Genomic DNA, 18,344 nt, shown 5'->3' on the forward strand with positions numbered 1-18,344 from the left:
TTGCCAGAAAGCATACATACATAATAAATACATTCTAATGGCCCCTAACCCCTAAATCACCTTAGCGGTTAATAAACACTATAGTAATTAAGGGGTTAACCCACCCTGCCCTGCTACTCACCCGGGAGGCCTTAGCACCCACCCCGGACCCACTATACCCACCCTGTACCCATTGAGTAGTGTAGTGGTACATCATACCCATATAATTATATGGGTAGTGGTCGACAAAGCCAGTCGCCAGGTCGCCGGGGGCTAACCCATTGGCGCCGGTAAGTCTGCGGGACATCGGAGTTCAAAGCAGTCAGAGGATGCTAGAGGTGTGATAAGCAAATGGGCAGCAGGGAAAAGTCCAAGGTCCGGAGAACAATAGCAGGCTACAATTTGTTCTGCCAGACCTGGTAGAGCCTGAACCAATGGGTGGCATTGAGATAGCCAGAGACGGAGGTGGCAAACTTGTGCATGTCTCTTGGCAATTTCAGATTTCCCGCTGATCCGGATTTTCTAGCTGGCTTGGCTCTGATTGGTTGCTTGGGAATTTTCCCACGCGATGATTGGTTGCTGAGTTTTGTGAATGAAACTCAGAATACTATAAAGATCTGTAAGCCAATCAGATTGTAAGAGCGCGGTCGGGCTTTTAAAAATTGCTCTTGCGCGAGTAGCAGAGCAACCAGTTTCGATTTCAAGCAAAAAAAGCCTGCCTGCCAGAGACTAAGTCAAGCTTTTTGCGGCCAAGTTCTCAAAATTGAACGTAGCGGATGCAGCTGGGATTTCTTGCCGATTTGAGTTCCAGAGGATTTGGAGTAACTCACGGTCAGGACAGACCAAGTTCTCAGAAGAGAACGTACCGGTGCCGTGTGGAACTTCACGCTGATTTCAATACCAGTCCATTCCGGGCTAAGTCCCGGTCAGGGTAAAACTCTTATTTAGAGTTTCCTACACCTAGGAAAGTCTATTTTTTTTACCCCAGTCCCAAAGTAAGTGTGTCTTTTTGTCTGTATTTTGTGTATCATTGTGTGTAAGCGAATTTGTGCAAATAAACTTCAATTTATTTCATTACTTTGTTTTGCTCAATGAATGATCCTGGTAAAAAGGTGTAAATTGCCTGGTCTCCCGTGACAATGACATTTGAGCTTCAACAACTTAAAATGTAGAAACTTGGCAACATATTAACCACCAGATGTCATAAATTGGTGGGAGAGCTAGATTTTTTTTCTAACTCTCTTGACGTTCCGGAAAACCACATAAGGGGGTGTTGCTTAGTAAATTACCCTCTGCCTCTACCTGATAAAGACAGGGGAAACCTGATACGTTCCCTCTTATCCACAGACTATTTAGAACTAGTATACTTCAGCAGTTGAACACAACATTGAACTGACATACATTTTTATTTGCTGATCCAGGCACGGAAAGAATAAGGTAAGTGATAGAAATGTTTCCAATGCAATAATCTCTAGTGATTTGTCCTAACGGTTGCAATCATAACATTGCAATAATGGCATTGCTAGCAGCAGAGGGGTTTAGTGCTGAGATTCTGATTCTGAGAGAAGATTCTGAAAGTGACTGATAAATAAGCACTTGCATTTCACATCTCTCTTTACTGTCTGTGTACAGTTTTCAAGTCTGTTATATTATTGTTCTATGTGGCTTTTCAAGTAAGCATGCAAATTAGAGAGACAAATAACTGCTTTTGAAACATGCAATACTGTACTTCCTTACAGCTCTGTTTGGTGAAATGGACTGTACAGTTCAGTGTCAAGCGTGGATTGAAAAGTTGTATTACACTCATAGTACAATGTTTTTCATCTGTCTGTTAAGTTCTTTGAAAAAAATAGAATGAAAGTATCAAGGATTTCAAAGCTTTACATTTTCAATATTGATACAATTTTAGAATGTTTCATTTGTACACAATTTATTGCTGCACAGAATATGAATATGCTTCCCAGAGAAGTGTAATATACTGTGTATGTGTGTATATATATATATATATATATATATATATATATATATATATATATATATATATATATATATATATATATATATATGTGTGTGTGTACACATATATACACACACACACACACACACACACACACACACACACACACACACATATATATATAGTAACTATATATATTTATATATATATATATGTGTGTGTGTGTATATATATATATAAACAAGAAAAATACAGAACATGCACGCTCCATAGCGTAGAAACGTACACATGCTTTAATCATATTAAAAGGGGAGTACAAAATGCACTTACAAGTGTAGATATATAAAAGGCAGTGTGGTTTATCAAAATAATCACCAGCTAGTAGCACCAAATGGTGACCGAACCGGATATAGCCCTGCAGTTGTGTCAATCAGATTCAAATCAGGTTAGCCTCTCCTCCAGGTGAAAGAGTGGGGGAAAAGGGGATCTGACTGTCCGCAGGGGAGTCCAAATGGATATTCTAATGGCAGTGAATGCAGGCGGAAGAATGTCCATACTGAAACGGAGAGCGCGGCTACCCTCCGTCTCTCTCAAAGTCTTTGATGACGTTAGTGAAGCAGCCCAATGCGTTTTATCATTCTGGCAGGTGACTTCATCAGGGGTCACTGTTCAGACCCCTCATGAAGTAATCTCACAGAGTGATGAAACACGTTGGGCTGCGTCGCTAACTGAACTGTACAAGTAACCCCTTTCTCACTCTCCATTCCAGTGGGGGCCACAAGTCCACTGTGCAGATGGAATGCAAGGCACTTCCAGGTTCCACACTCTTTGCTGTTGGTTGCTTCAGCATTCTGTCAGAGTGCTGCTAGCTTCTCACTGCTCTGAGGAGGCAGCATTACGGCAGCAAACTGTGTTGGGTGATTGTGATCCACCACATAGCCAGCAGCACTCTGAAGGAACACAGAAGTGACTAGCACTCTGACGGCAAAGAGATGTGGAACGCGGGACCCCCCATACCTGTACCGGATTAAAGTTTGTCTGCACTATTGATGTTTTTCTTTGCTCTTCACATCAGCAAAAACCCTATTTCCCAGGTCTGAATTAGAGTAATGCCAATACTGGCATAATGTGAGTTTTTTGGAAGTCAACGCAATGTTATGCTATAATAACGAGACATTAAGCCTATCCAAATAAAATGTAATTCGATATTGTTTTTGCATTTAATTAACTTTGAAGATACCGTGTTAACTCAGGAAATTTAACTTCTGTTCCTCTTTTAGGTACTGTCACTTGATCAGCTCTAATTTAGTGGAGCTTTATGAATCTAGCCCTTAATCTTTCTTAACGTCTTAATTTTGATATTTATAGAAGATAACTATGATGTTATAATTAAGAATATAGCTAAAGTGGAAAACAGTAAGGATCTAAAAATATAAGAATTTTACTGGGTGCCAAAATGAAAGTATAACATTTTCAAAGGACAAAAAATTGATTTGTTTAATTTTAATGGACTTTGCAATGTGTTTCTGATATTGCTTATCTTAACCATTTTTTGCTGCCGGAGGGGCCTGGAAAGCATTGCACAGGAAAAGCATCATGTGTTGTATATTCTGGTCATTTGTTCTTGTTCTCTTTGTAGTTGGAGTTTTGTGACGAATATATTTTGCAATGTATAACAACATTTCAGATTTAGAGCAGCAATGCAGCAAATATTATAGTCCTAATTTAAAATAAATGAAATTTCACCTGTAAAAAGTATGTTTACTATGAATGACAAAGGGGGAAATGTCCACATAAGTCATTACATCGTATAGTCAATAATTGTCAAAATGATGTATAATATTCATTAAGAGTTACCATCAGCCGATGAAAAAAAACTTAATGAACAGGCGAACAAGTGAAAAATACTAAGATCTCAACAGAGCAAGTAAATCTCTATAAAAAGTCTCAGGATATGAAAATGCACAAAAAAATCACGTATAACAAAATGTAGTCAACAACTTAAACTCGGTAGAGTGTGAACTCTTAGGAATGATACAGTGATAACAGACAGAGGTACAGGAGGCAGTCATAAATAGTATCAAATAATTATTGTATTGTATTCAATTGAATACTTATGATCAATTTCAAACCAAGCCAGAAAATGTTTCTCTAACACCTGGTGGACAAAGTTTTCGAGCCAAAAAACGATGTTTAAGGTTTTGGAAGAAGCAGTATTAAAGTGGTAATGTACCTGCTTAGAAGCGGTTAACCCCGGTTCGAATCCTAGGGTTACTTCCTTTTGATGTTGCTTTGTAACATTAGCCACTTAATTTTCATGCGCTTCAGACGCACAAAAAATGAATTGTAATCAGGATGAATTTTAGCTGAACAATTCTATGTACACAGAAGATTATTATTCCTCGTTTTAAGCGCACCAACCTATAGGGTCAACTTCTGCCCATTTACACTCTACAGTACATGTACTGTATGGGATCTTGGTCAAATCAGCTATACTGGATGAGTTCCAAATGACTAAGACTCAAACAAAACTCTTTCCCAGGACAAGGGAAGCTTTTTCACGGAATATGGAGTATGAGCCTAAAAATCTCTTGTTTAAATCCCAATACAGGTATTTACCTAAATATCTATATTTTTCACACTCTGGATATCCATATTATCTTGTTTACAGTTATAACGTATTGACTGTTGCATATGTTTGTAGCCCTTACAGATGAAAAGTAAATTAATGGTACATATTTTCCTTGTAGCTGGATAGAATGGAATACATTGGTAATCAGGCTTCTTAGAACTGATGCAAATTGTTGCCAAGAGAGGTTTATGTCCCCTGAGTTTGTTTGTAGAAAGAAAAAGGGAATAATGATTGACAGAGTGACAACATTTGACGCATCTGGCTATAATATGCATTTTACACACACACACACACACACACACACACACACACACACACACACACACACACACACACACACACACACACACACACACACACACACACACACACACACACTTCAAGCTGACTCACATGGCCAAATAGATGCAAATAGATGCATTGATGCTAGGACAAGTGCTGTAGGAAGAAAATTCTTCAGTGCCAACTTAACCGCAAAACCATATATATTGTGTTCCTTTACATTGACTCTATGGAACATACGGGTAAATGGTAATATTGATGGGTGGAGATTCCATCGTTTTCAATAGTATTCAATATGAGAGCAAAGTTTATGTATCTATGAATGCAGTGGCAGATTTCCCATTAGGCCTGTCAGCCACGGGCCTAGGGTGGCCACATTTTGGGGCGGCAAGAATGCCGCACTCTCTGGCCTTTCGGGCCTGATGGGAAGTCACCTACATATGCCGGGCGCCTCCTTGCTGTCTTCTTTCTGCTGCCCTCCTCCTCCTTCCCATTCGCAGCATCAAATGACGCCCCGGACGTCACCAACATGGCATGACACGGCATCTCGTTGCCATGGCAACGTGATTACGCAGCATCAAATGGCGTCATGATGTCGTGTTACCATGGCAACGAGACGTCGTATGACGTCACTTTGGTGATGTCCCCGGCATCATTTGACGCTGCGAATCGGAAGGAGGAGGAGGGCGGCAGAAAGGAGGCGGCCAGCTTATATAAGTGCCTAGGGAAATCCGCCGCTGTTTGTTTGTTTGTATGTATATTTATATAGCGCCAACAGTATACTCAGTGCTTTACAGAGACAATACAGCAGAGGGAATTACAATAATACAATAGGCACAGCAAAGTCAGACAATAGCAAAGGAGAGGAAATCTGTGCCCCGGAGAGCTTACCATCTAAAGGGGTACATTGGGAGACTAACAAAGACCGCAGGTGAGGGAATAAGTGCAGTAGATGGCAGTGCTTGGCCACAATAGTTGCTAGGAGTGACTGTGGGTGTTGGATAGTAGCTATGAGTCCAGACTATTGGGATGCTTCTTTTGAGAGGTGAATTTTAAGGTTGATCGGTATTAAATTAGATGGGTTAACACCATTAGCAGGGAAAGAGGGAGCAGGGAGGCGTGGGCGAGAGCAGCTGTGTATATGACTAGGTCCGGGATTAGGAAAGAGAAGAAGGAGAAGGAGAGAATAGAGGATTTGTGGGGGTACTTTTTATTGAGGGATGTAGAAGTTGTTGGGAAAGAAGTGTATAAATAGTGGTGCCGTGTATTTGCACAAGCATATGTGGAGAGAAGGAGAGATGAAGAAATATGGATATAAGGAGGAGAGTGGGTAAATTGGAGAGAATAGAAACGTTTGGAAGGAGTGAGGAAACAGCAAACAGAAAAAGCAATAGGGAGGGCACAATGGAGATGCAAGGAGAGAATGATAGGAGGAGAGAGTTACATATTGGTATTCCATTATTAGAGGATAAGAAGAGTAGAAGTTGAAAGAGCAGGTGTATAAATCAGAGTAGAATGTGCAAAAATCAGCAGCGCACAACCAAGGGAGCCAGGCCAGTTGATAGTAAAAATATAAATTTATTGATAAATCACAAAAAAGGATCTTTAAGGTATTGGAAGAAGCAGTATTAAAGTGGTAATGTACTTGCTTAGAAACGGTTAACCCCGGTTCAAAAGAAGGGGGGGAGGAAGTGGGGGTGAGGGAGGGGAATGGTTGGGGGAGGAACGCACATGCACGATGGGGCACGCAGGTTCACGCACGAACGGGGTGACGTCATTATGAACTTTTTGGCGCGAAACTTCAAGAATTCGTGTGTATATAGAATGCTGCATGTATAACAACTCCATACTCCTTGATAAAGTGCCCGAAAGGCACGAAACACGTAGGAGGGTATCTGACATCCTTTTTTGTGATTTATCAATACATTTTAATTTTTACTATCTACTTGGATCTTTTCTACCTTCGGCTTGGCACACCTCACCTGAGAAGCTCTATGAGTGGGTAAGAATATCTACAACGGACATTTAAAATCTACACAAAAGTGAGTACATTGTCTTATTGACGAATTTAAGTTACTTTGCCCTCCAATGAGGTTGCAGCATCGTGGGACACCATCTTTTGTGGTCACCTTCAGGAGGTTTTACAATTATGTAAATATGTGTAAGACATCTCACGGATCCTGTGTAATACCCACTCCATGCATGAGTGTTCTTTTTTTAATCATTTTTTTCTATATTTGTGAAAATTACTCAGAATATTAGGACTGGAACTATTTGAGCACCTACTCTTTCTCTCTTGTGCTGATGGTGTATAAATCAGGCCTGGGAGGGCAATGTAGCACTGAAAGTTAAACTGCAGCCTAGAAAGTTGGCTTTTAGAATAATAGAAATTCAGAGCATTATAAAAGGCAAGTTCTCGCAGTTGAAGAGATGCTGAAGTGCAGTTCCTCTTGTATTCTTCACCTCCAATTTTAACTCCACAGAAACTTAATATGTGACTGTAAGAGACGTGTGCAGAGGTACGCAATGGAGACAGTTTAAAGTGAAACTAAAATTAGGCTTTATTGCGCCTGTCCCTTTAACACAGCAGAACGTTCAAAATAAGCCAAAGAAAAACCTGCTCCATTTTGAAGAATATCTACACATGTAGTCCAGCCCTCTCTAACTGGGTGATTAGCTAAGCTATTTACCAGCCCCAAATATATAAACATATATACAGATATATAACAGTCCCATAAGAAAGTCTTATCTGTTTCTTGTAGCTGTAGGGGAAGCCTCTCTGCTCTCCTGGGTCAGCACATTTGTTTGCTAAGGCAATGTCTGTCCAGGTATAGTCTGCTTCCCTTTGTCTTGCTGTCAGCCTGCAGTCTCTTTGCAGCTCAAGACATCTGTCCTCTGGTCAGTCCAGTGTCCACTAAGTAAACCCTCTGGTCTGTCTTTCCTAGGTCAGCTCCAATTGTGAGCTCAGGAATCCTCATTCCTGTCTCAGAAAAGGCTATTTCTGAGAGAGCTCTAATTAGCCAGGTGGAGCTGGTTAATTGCACACCAGCAATTAACCAACACACTGCTGGATTAGAGGCAAATTGCTTTAACAGAGATAAGTCCCTGTTACAGTGACATTTAAGGAATAATTATTAAATGAAGGGTTGTGCCTAATCAACTCAGATACATACCAGAGGGATGTTAATGTGATAGTTTTGTTGCAGCTGGGGTTAAATTGATAGAAGATAATTCAACAGGTAGACATGCCTGTGTGAAGAAACGAATCAGAATGTTAGTCTAAATATGTATCCAAATTTAAAGATATAGAAAACTTCCAGTGATGATAACTCCACAGACACTTAATATGTGACACTTAAGATGTTACACAGCCAATATTGACTGACTTAAATACGCACAATACAAATTAAGGGAGGGGTTGTGCCTAATCAATTCAACTCAGACAGACATACCACAGAGATGTTAATGTGATAATTCTATTGCAGTGTGGGTTTCAATTGATAGAAGGATGACAAAGAAGAAAGGAGCATTCTGATTGGTTTATATCCCAATCCTAATTTACATTGCTACTGTATTTTAACACTGGTTAGCAATGTTGGTTTGTCCCAATGGGCAACATACACAGATGTAGCGCTTCACATTGTTCCTCCAGATAGCACAACAGATCCCAATATAACGCTGTATATCAGAGTTTCAATATAATTCAATGGCAATGATGGTGCATAATAATATCACAACATATCCAACCATAACACACTAGAGAATGAAGCCTGAACATTTGTAATGAAATTGCAGCAAAGTATAAGCTCTCAGCTATTTACCCTTTCCACTATTTGTAAGTATTCATGTGTTAACCTTTTAAATGTATTTGTTTAAATATGAAAAACTCATTAGCAAATTGAAGTATATCAAATATTTACTAATGGTTAGAAGCTAATTTCAACTCAGTGAGAATGTTTTGAATACCTAAATGGGACAGAACTTTTACTTTTTTTTAAACGCCATAGCTGTTTGTTACACTATTCCGTTTCCTCAGGAAGTGTGAGAGGCCACAAGACTTTTTCTGCCAACTTCTCTGTCTGATTGTCCCCTTTTTGTAAACGATAAATGTAGTCTTATATCTGCTTGATTAGTTAGTACATGTCATCAGTTCTCTCCCCTTCAAAAGGTTATTATTCACAGTGAGAAGCCTATGCTTTCAATGCCGATAATTAAATTTCCGTGCAAAAATGGACAATATTGCACAGAAATGTATCTCGCCATATTCATTAAAACTGCATGTAAAACAGCATTTTAAAGCAGCAATCTGTTCTATCTACCATAAAAAAATCTTCAGTTTTTACTATAGTAAAATTATTTTACTGCTGTTTTTAACAATTTCAGCCTTTTTAAATTCTGTATTTGTATTTTGAGGATATGAGTTGCTGTAAATTTGACTCCCTGGGAGGCTAAAATTGCCACTGCTATTCACCATCATAAAAAAAAGCAGATGTTGTGATGTTTATTACTTCCCTGGTATTAATGATTGCTGCGTTAAGACACAAGTTGGTTCTGGCTATGCAATTCCGAGCAATATTAAACATTTTTATGCAAATAAAGCAAACTCGCAATATTCGGTATTCATATGCTATTCAACAACATGCAAGATTGCATATCACATGGAAAGTTTTGGCCGATTGGCAGTTAGTGAAAAAAAGCCAATAGACATTTATTGAGTTAACAAAATTAACATAGCTTTAGTCAGACATACTGCGACTAGATTCATTTTACTTCTGACCAATTGGCATTTATTAAGCAAGCAGAAGGGGTATTGCTCAGTAATAATGGAGTTTTTTAGGCTATTCCCTTCTGGCAAACTGACAGCCAGCGCATAATTTACTATTTTATATTATTTTCTCTTTATTAAATGTTATTTTGAGTGGTCACCTCTTCTCTCTCTAATTCGCATATACAAAAGCACAAATATACATAATGTTGTTTTTTCTGTTTTAACACTAACTCACCTGTTTGGTTCCGTTTATCACTCTTTCTAGTGCGTATCAGTGTCCACAAGTTAACGGCATCCATTATTTGGGAATATTATCATTATTATATATCACATTTGACTACTATTGAGGGGGGAACTGAGCGTTTAGAACAAAGTGAGATAAGACTCTAGTTGTTAATATATTTTATTAGGAGGAGGTTTTCAGTGATTTATTTCCAAAATCTACTCCATTCATTTTTACATCTGCCTGTCCTCAATACTTTAGATTCATGCTTTACCTAGGTATATTGTTTTAACTTGTAACACTATTTGCTGTTTTTGTAATATTGTGAGTGAGGTCACGCACAGAATTTGATTGTATTATATAGGATTAGGAGGTCTCTCTTATAAGTGCATAATACAGGGTTCTTCCTTTTCTGTAGATATTCTATTTGTGCCCTTAATTTACATCCCTCCCTTTTTGATTACAACACTTGTAACTGAGCTGAGCATGGTCTTTTTCTTATTCTCTTGTATATCACATGAAAAATATAAAACCCGCCATAAACTAAATCTCCCAGAGGAATATGAATTGGACCCTGATCCACAAAGCTTCATTAAGTGGCTTAAACTTACATAGACCTAATGTAACATTAATCCCTAACATGTAATGTCAAAGGACAATAACATAAATTTAACTCTATATCTTTCCCTCTCCCAAGCCCTATTTCAGGGTTAATGGCTAAGACATATTTAAAGTGACATGATTGGCAGATAACGCAATATTGTGCTATAATATTGTGATGTTAAGCCTTTGTTAATGAGATGTAGAACGGCATTGTATTTGCATATAATTAGCTCTTAGTATACACGTTGACGTTGGATAAAATAACGTCAGTTCCTATTTTAGGTAACGTTACAGCGTGAGCCATGAGTTTTGTGGATCTAGCCCTTCGAGTAGTTGTAGAGGCGAGTCCACTATAGTAACCACCCTATCTCTTTGTATACCCCTGCACTAGGTAATCTCTTTCACTCATGGTGAAAGTGACTACATATTTCCCAAGACCACTAATTTCATCATGGAAATGTTATTTGATTTGAATACATTTTGAATAATCCTTGTATATATATGTAACACACCTGACCAGGTAGCGTACATGAAAACGGTCACACCACATCTGTCAGCTAGTCATTGAAGTCTTTTCTCAGGGAAGCTGTTAAAGTGCCTACAGGTTGTTTGGCAGAGCAACAAGCAGAGGAAGATGATCATAAATGGGCACTGGGGCTTATAAATAAATACATATAAATCAAATAAAAGTCATTACTGTATAAGAAAAAAATCTTCAAAAGCAGCAGTAGAAATGATTTCTTCCACGTAAATACAGGTAACTTCTCCTAACAGGGGATACCTGGACCTCGACCTGAGAGGGCACTTCACTTTTACGAATTGTGTGGCTATCCCAGAAGAGACTATCACTGGACTTCCAGTCTCTTTTGGAATCCCGATACTCTCGTAATATTCTGGCACTGAATAAACCATGGAGGAACTGCAATAGCTGCTCAAAGACTCTGTATCTCCCAAGCTCATAGAACTGCTGTAGCATAGTTACAATACTGTCAAAGAATAGAACGCCAAACTAAGAAGTGGACAGAACTAAGAACGGAACTAAAACATAAAACTGGACAGAGGAGTGGTCTATATCATGAGATCTAAGCCATTCTCCCACCCTTTGCTACACTAGCCACATGGAGAGGAAATGCCTGAATATATTAGTTGAGTTTATACAGTATTCGTGTAATTTGTTCATATCCACTATTGGTCCCTAAGCGACCAGACCCCATATAGGACATCAAATCTTTGCTCTCTCCAGAGGCGCTGTATCAATATTTTTCCTATATATGTTTTCGTAGGTCAGCCTATGTAACCGTCTTTGTCCTGTCGCGCAGGCTGTTGCGGGAATTGTTGCAAAGAATTTTTTTTACCCTTATGGTCTCCGGTGCCCCTTTAGAAATCCCAGGGCCATCTCTAGCATCCCACTGTAGGCGATACATGCACAGGTGAAGATAGAAGACTTGTTTTGTAAAAATAATGTAGCCTTTTATTCAGCTGAAGTTTTAGCAACATAAAGTACAGGTTTTTCTTAGGCCAAAGTAAAGATTCTGCAGCGTATGAAAGTCCATATATGTCTATATGGTTACCAGTTGTCCCTGTGCATTTGGGACATGTACATATCGCCTGCAAGCCCTGTTATCCCCAGGAATCAAGGACACACATGTGGTCTGTACACAGACCAGGGAGAGAGACAAACACTTCCCATTCCTGACTTTTAAACCCTTGCTACACAGGTGGGCTCGTTAGTAGTCCTGCCTTCCTTCAGTCAGTGATTCACCATTACCTGGCCGACACCCTGCAGCTCTAGCTGTTGTTTAACAGGCTTGCCCCTGTTATAGAGGGGACATGATAACTATTTACAAATATATTCTGGGTTAATTCAAGGAACTTTCAAGAGAACTATTCATCTCAAGGTCACTCCAATTGACACGTGGTCATCCCTTGAGACTGGAGGTATATAGATTGCAACAGCAGCCAAGACATTCATATGATCTGCAATTGTTACAAGACACCTGCACTTAGATGCTTTTTTTTTCTTTTTTCTCTTGTTGACTTTCTCCCTTGCTCCCCCTGGATTTTGAAGACAATTCATCTCACTAGGGACCACTGAAGACAGCCCCTACAGAGGGTTTGAGCAGGCAGTCACAACTTAATTATATGTGTATTCTTTTCACATATGCACATTCACTGAAAGCCCTATTTGTTTTAAATAAAGACAGTCACACAAGTAATATAATTGTTTCATCACAATTTTATTTTTCACTTGGTTCACTGGTTATTTTAGCACTGAAGCACTTAACACGTGGATTTTGTGGGAGCGCCTGATAATCACATTGTTGTTTGCTGAATCTATTACCTATGGCATTTTTAGAAAGGAAATGAATACATCGGTGGCGCACAAACTGGGGGGCGTTCCCCCCAGGGGGAGGGAGAATCTATAGAGGGGGCTCAGGCGGTTATAGAGGCCCCGCATGAGGTCTCTGTATCTCCCTTACCTGCTGCCAGCCGGGTTTTCGCCGACACGTCGCCATGGCAACCCGGCATCAAATGACGCCGCGGGGTCATGTTACGTCACGCGTCGCCATGGCAATGTGCGTCATGGTCACGTGACGTCACATGATCCGCGAAGTAATTTGACACCGAGCCATTGGGAGAGGGGGTGCGCGAACACTCCCAGGAAGGGGGCTGCAGCTCAAAAACTTTGCGCACTGCTGGTATACTTGAATATACAAACTAAGTAAACATAGGACGCATGTTGATCCAGGGAGAAATCTGATTGCAATTACTGGAGTCAGGAAGGAAATTATGTTTTCCGTATGACATACCGTAGGAGCCTATTCACTAAAGTTCTATAAGAGACATAGGGGCCTATGTAGTAAAGGTTCAAAGTGGTATTCAGAAAGCCTTCATTACCTGTCATAGCAAAATTCCCAAAATGAGCTAGTTGCTGATTGACCCTCTGAAAAGGCTTAACCCGGCAATTAATTTCTGCTGCAGAGAGAGCTGCTCAGATAGAGCCGCCTCTCCCAGCTAAAATCTCGCCCGAAAATTATGTTTTGTAATTTACATTTAATTCCTAGTGTAGATGTGCAGGGGGTCTCTGGAGCCGAACTGCGTTTGTTTGAGATCCCCCTGCTTCCCGAGATACAGGCCCCGTTAGGGGGTGCCTGTATCTCCTATGCATGGATATATCCCGATCACGTGACGCGTGACATCTCCATGCATAGGAGATACCGACACTCCATAAAGGGGCCTGTATCTCAAGAAGCAGGGGGTCCCCGGACATAAAACCAACACGGTTCTACTCTGGAAACCCCCTGCACATCTACACTAGGAATTAAATGTATATTAAAAAAACATTTACTAAGCATCATCAATACACCACCCCCCGTGGCCCCCCAAAATGTAAAACCATTATTTATTTTTTAACTTACAGGCTTAATACCCCAGGCCTACGGTAGTCCCCGGTGGGCCCGATGGGTGTCCGCAGGCCCCACATTGCACCAGAGAGGGGTGCCGCCAGGTGTCTGGGGGTCTCCGGGTGGTCCCCGCTAGGTGCCCGCGGGCCACAATGTGGTCCACGGGTGGGTCTGCAAGTGTCTGTGGGTACCTGGGTCATCCCCACAGATGTCTGAGGGCCCTCGGGTGGTTCCCACGGGGGTCTGCGGGCCCTTGGGTGGTCCCTGCAGGTCCACAGGTCCCTCACAGCTGTGGGGCCCCCGTTTCTTCCCCGCAGGTGTCCCCCGTGGGTCCGCAGGTGATACCCGTGGGCGTCCGGGGGTCGTAAGATGGTCTCCATAGGTCCCCGCAGACCTAAGGTACCAACCCAGTATGTCAACAAATAAAACGTGGCCTACATTTCAATCAATTCCCCCCCCCCCCCCCCACCAAACACTAACAGTACAGTAATGGGCAAAATAACTATTATCCAGATATGGATAATAGATTATTTGCCCATTATTAAATACAACATTAACCAGCATAAATAAATTAAATAAATACAGTTCTACTTACCACAGCATGTGAAATAGGATAAGGGAATGAACCCAATAGACTTGATGCTGCTAAAGTCTGATATAACTAGAAATGGGAGTAAACCAACAGTCCACTGGTACCATTTAACCAACCATTTTTTGGTCAAGAAGATTCGGGCTATCGCAAAAAGTCACTATTTTGCCCAAACTACAACAGAGGACCATCTATTTGTATGTTTGAACATTTGGTGGAAAGAGACTTACGTTTATTAGCTCAAGGCTTTACATGTTCAAAGGTCAATTCTGGTAATCTAAGTTACACCGAAGTACAGCAGATTGATTGCATAAAAAAACAGCATGATATTATACTCAAACATGCAGACAAGGGGGGTGCCCTTGTTATTATGTCTTCCTCTCAATATCGAAAAGAAGCTTTGAGACAGTTACAGGATGCTACCTCGTATCTTTGTCTTAAAGGCAATCCAACATCTAAATATCATGAAGAATTGGTGGAATTATTAGAATTTGGCAGAATTTTAAATGTCATCAGCCGTAAGGAATTTGAATTCCTTGACTGTACACATCCCGTGATCCCCATATTCCACCATCTCCCAAAGATCCATAAATCGCTGGTTGACCCCCCTGGTCGACCAATAGTAGCGAGCATTGGATCTTTGGGAGATGGATTGTCACGATATGTTGACAAATTTCTGCAACCCCTGGTGGTACAGTTACTCTCATATGTCAGAGACACAGCAGATTTGATTGTCAATTTGCAGGACTTCACTTGGCACAAAGAATACAGGTGGGTCACACTTGATGTGGCCTCACTGTATTCTATTATACAACACAAACATGGATTAGCTGCCGTGGAATATTATTTAGAACTTTCCACTCTATCTTTCTCACATTGCACTTTCTTATTGGAATCTATTTCATTTTTGCTCACGCACAATTATTTTATGTTTGACTCACTTTTTTATTTACAGTTGTTGGGTACCGCAATGGGCACGAGCTTCGCACCATCATACGCAAATTTATTTATGGGTTTTTGGGAAGCACGGTTTATTTTTCACAGTGATAACTCTTTTCGTCAAAATATCGTCTTCTACAAGCGGTATATTGACGATCTCATAATAATTTGGAAGGGTGATGAACACACACTAATTTCTTTCACAGACTATTTAAACACTAATGATTTAAATATTAAACTCACGTTTGAACATAACCTCAATCACATTCACTACTTGGATCTGGTCCTGTACATTGACAACAATATGCAAATTCAATCAGACATTTACCGTAAGGAGAACTCCAGGAATACACTCCTATGTGCACAAAGTTGTCACCCAAAATCTCTAATTAGAAATATTCCTGGAGCTCAGTTCATGAGACTCAAAAGGCTGTGCTCTGACGATGAGGTTTTTCTGTCCCGATCACGAGAGATGTCAACAAGATTTCTCGCCAGGGGGTATTCCGCCAAAGATGTTGGTGCAGCATTTGACAAAGCAAATGTAACAGACCGAAAAAATCTAATCCGCAAAAGGAAAAAATCAGTCCCTAGTGGAAGGAGTGCCAATGCTTCTGGTGAAAGAAAAAGTCCTTACTTTATTACCACATTCAACCAACAGTCCAAACAAATCTGTGACATCTTTCACAAGCATTGGCACACTTTATTATTGGACAATGATATACGCCCAATTGTCCAAAGTGGACCTAGGTTCACATACCGGAAGGCGAAAACACTGGCATCGCACCTATCACCCAGCATGTTTGTTAGCAAGAGTGGTCCCTCCCATATCAGTAGTATTCCTAAGGGATTTTTCAAATGTGGTAACTGCACCATGTGCCAACACGCATCTCCAACAAATAAGATCATGTGTAAATATAATCTACGTGAATATAAAATCAAGACCTTTCTAAATTGTAACACCAGTTATGTCATATATGTACTTAATTGCAAATGTGGATTGAGTTATGTAGGTCGCACAATCAGGCCATTAAAAACTAGAATGGCAGAACATGCCCGCTTGATCAGGAAAGGTGATCTTCTTCATCCCGTATCCAGACACTTTACGCAATGCCTCAAGGGAGGCATTAAGAACTTCACCTTTTCTGCTATCGAGCATATACACTGCCACCCCAGAGGTGGAAACAGAGAGAACACACTAAACCAGCGAGAGATGTTCTGGATATACACCCTCGACACCCTTCACCCACACGGCATTAACATTGACTGGGAGTTAAAACATTTCCTGTAGCCGTGTGAGGTGGAGGGTGATCGAGAGTGTGTGTCCACATAACTGTAACCCAGCATGTTGTGAGTTAAATTGTCACTACACCCTGACAACCAAATTTTGGTACCTAGTGTATCTCCAAAATATGTTGATGTGCATAAAAAGTATATATTGTTTGTAATACATTTTGTACTAATCCATATCCAAATATATTCATGTAACAAATTGTTTCTATTCACTAATGGCAATTCTACTTAGAAATATTGACCAACATTATCAACTCTTATCCAAGTTAGACTAGAACTTAAACAAATAATACTCCACATCACCATAGTTGTGAAAATAATCATTTTAATACATATCAGTCATTGCTCTACATCCCATTGTATACCATTGATTTTATATATATATATTTTTTCGTTTTTGTAAATATGTATGTTTTAACCATGTATTCCACACAGACCCAGTTAATGGGTTAAACCCAAACACTGGTTCAATATTAACCTGATTGAGCTCAAAGAAATTTTCTGTCATCTTTTGATCAACCAATCAGAGTGGGTCTCCTCCTATTTAAGGGGTCTGTGTGTTAAGGGTAGTATACTCTTTGAAAAAGTCCCGGAGAGGGACGAAACGCGTCAGAGTGCCCCCTTCTGAGATGTACAGCATGTACTAATAAAGCTGTTTTTAACCTCAACTGTTCCTGAACCTGACTTTTTGCTGTGACCGCCTCTCCACCACTTTTACTTACCACAGCAATATGATGGATGTCCTCATCACGATACTGCAGGTCCCTGTCCTCCATTGCCAAAAAGCATACATAATAAATACAATCTAATGGCCCCTAACACTTAATCACCGTAGCGGTTAATAACCGCTACAGTCATTAAGGGGTTAACCCACCTTGCCCTGCTACCCACCTGGGAGGCCTAACCACCCACTCCAGACCACTATGAGATACCCATTGAGTAGTATAGTGGTACATCATATCCATATAATAATATGGGCATGATAAGCCTCTATAGCACTCAATGGGCACCCAAATCAAAATACATTAATGCTCAAAACACACAATAATAAAACATTACAAAATCCAAAAAAACACAATTCACTAAATAAAAACAATAGCCAGCTAATGCAATTAATACATGCAATAACCAGATCAACAATTAATTAATTAAACCAGTAACCAATCAAAACAATTAATTAATACAACAGCAGTAAATTAATTGTACCAGTAACCAAACCAATTAATTAATACAACAGCAATGAATTAATTGAAACATTAACCTACAAAGAAATGAATTATTAAAAAGAAATCTGAAATAAAACCAAAGCATTAGCCAACAAAACAAATCATTAATTAAAAACTAAAATCAATCGCCAACATTTTATTTAAATAAAGCAGCAAAATACCAAACAATTACATCCACATAATAAACTGACATCGCAAAAATCACCATCAAAACAAAGCAAGAAATGCCCCAAAAACATTGTCCTAATAATGTATTGATCTGTACCCTAATGTGGTACAGATGAATGCATTATCAGTCAATGTGCCAAAAAAAAATACACATCCAATGCCAAAACCTGTAAAAAAATTACATTTACAAACATGCAATATTTTACTTACCATTAGAATCGCTGGCCCTCTGACTCCTGGAGCAACTGCCCCCTTCACCCACCCACTCTACACCCAATAAACTA

General features: G+C 39.9%; 1 protein-coding gene across 1 annotated transcript in view; it reads left to right on the top strand.

The window, feature by feature from the left end:
- Positions 1-1,279: 1,279 nt before the first annotated feature.
- Positions 1,280-18,344, top strand: part of STAT4 (signal transducer and activator of transcription 4) — a 102,790-nt gene continuing 85,725 nt past the window's right edge. The window contains exon 1 of the mRNA XM_075608354.1: positions 1,280-1,416. The gene's annotated coding sequence lies outside the window, so the exon portion shown is untranslated. The remainder of the gene's footprint in view (positions 1,417-18,344) is intronic.

This window comes from Ascaphus truei, chromosome 7, assembly GCF_040206685.1.
Source record: "Ascaphus truei isolate aAscTru1 chromosome 7, aAscTru1.hap1, whole genome shotgun sequence".
Taxonomy (NCBI): domain Eukaryota; kingdom Metazoa; phylum Chordata; class Amphibia; order Anura; family Ascaphidae; genus Ascaphus; species Ascaphus truei.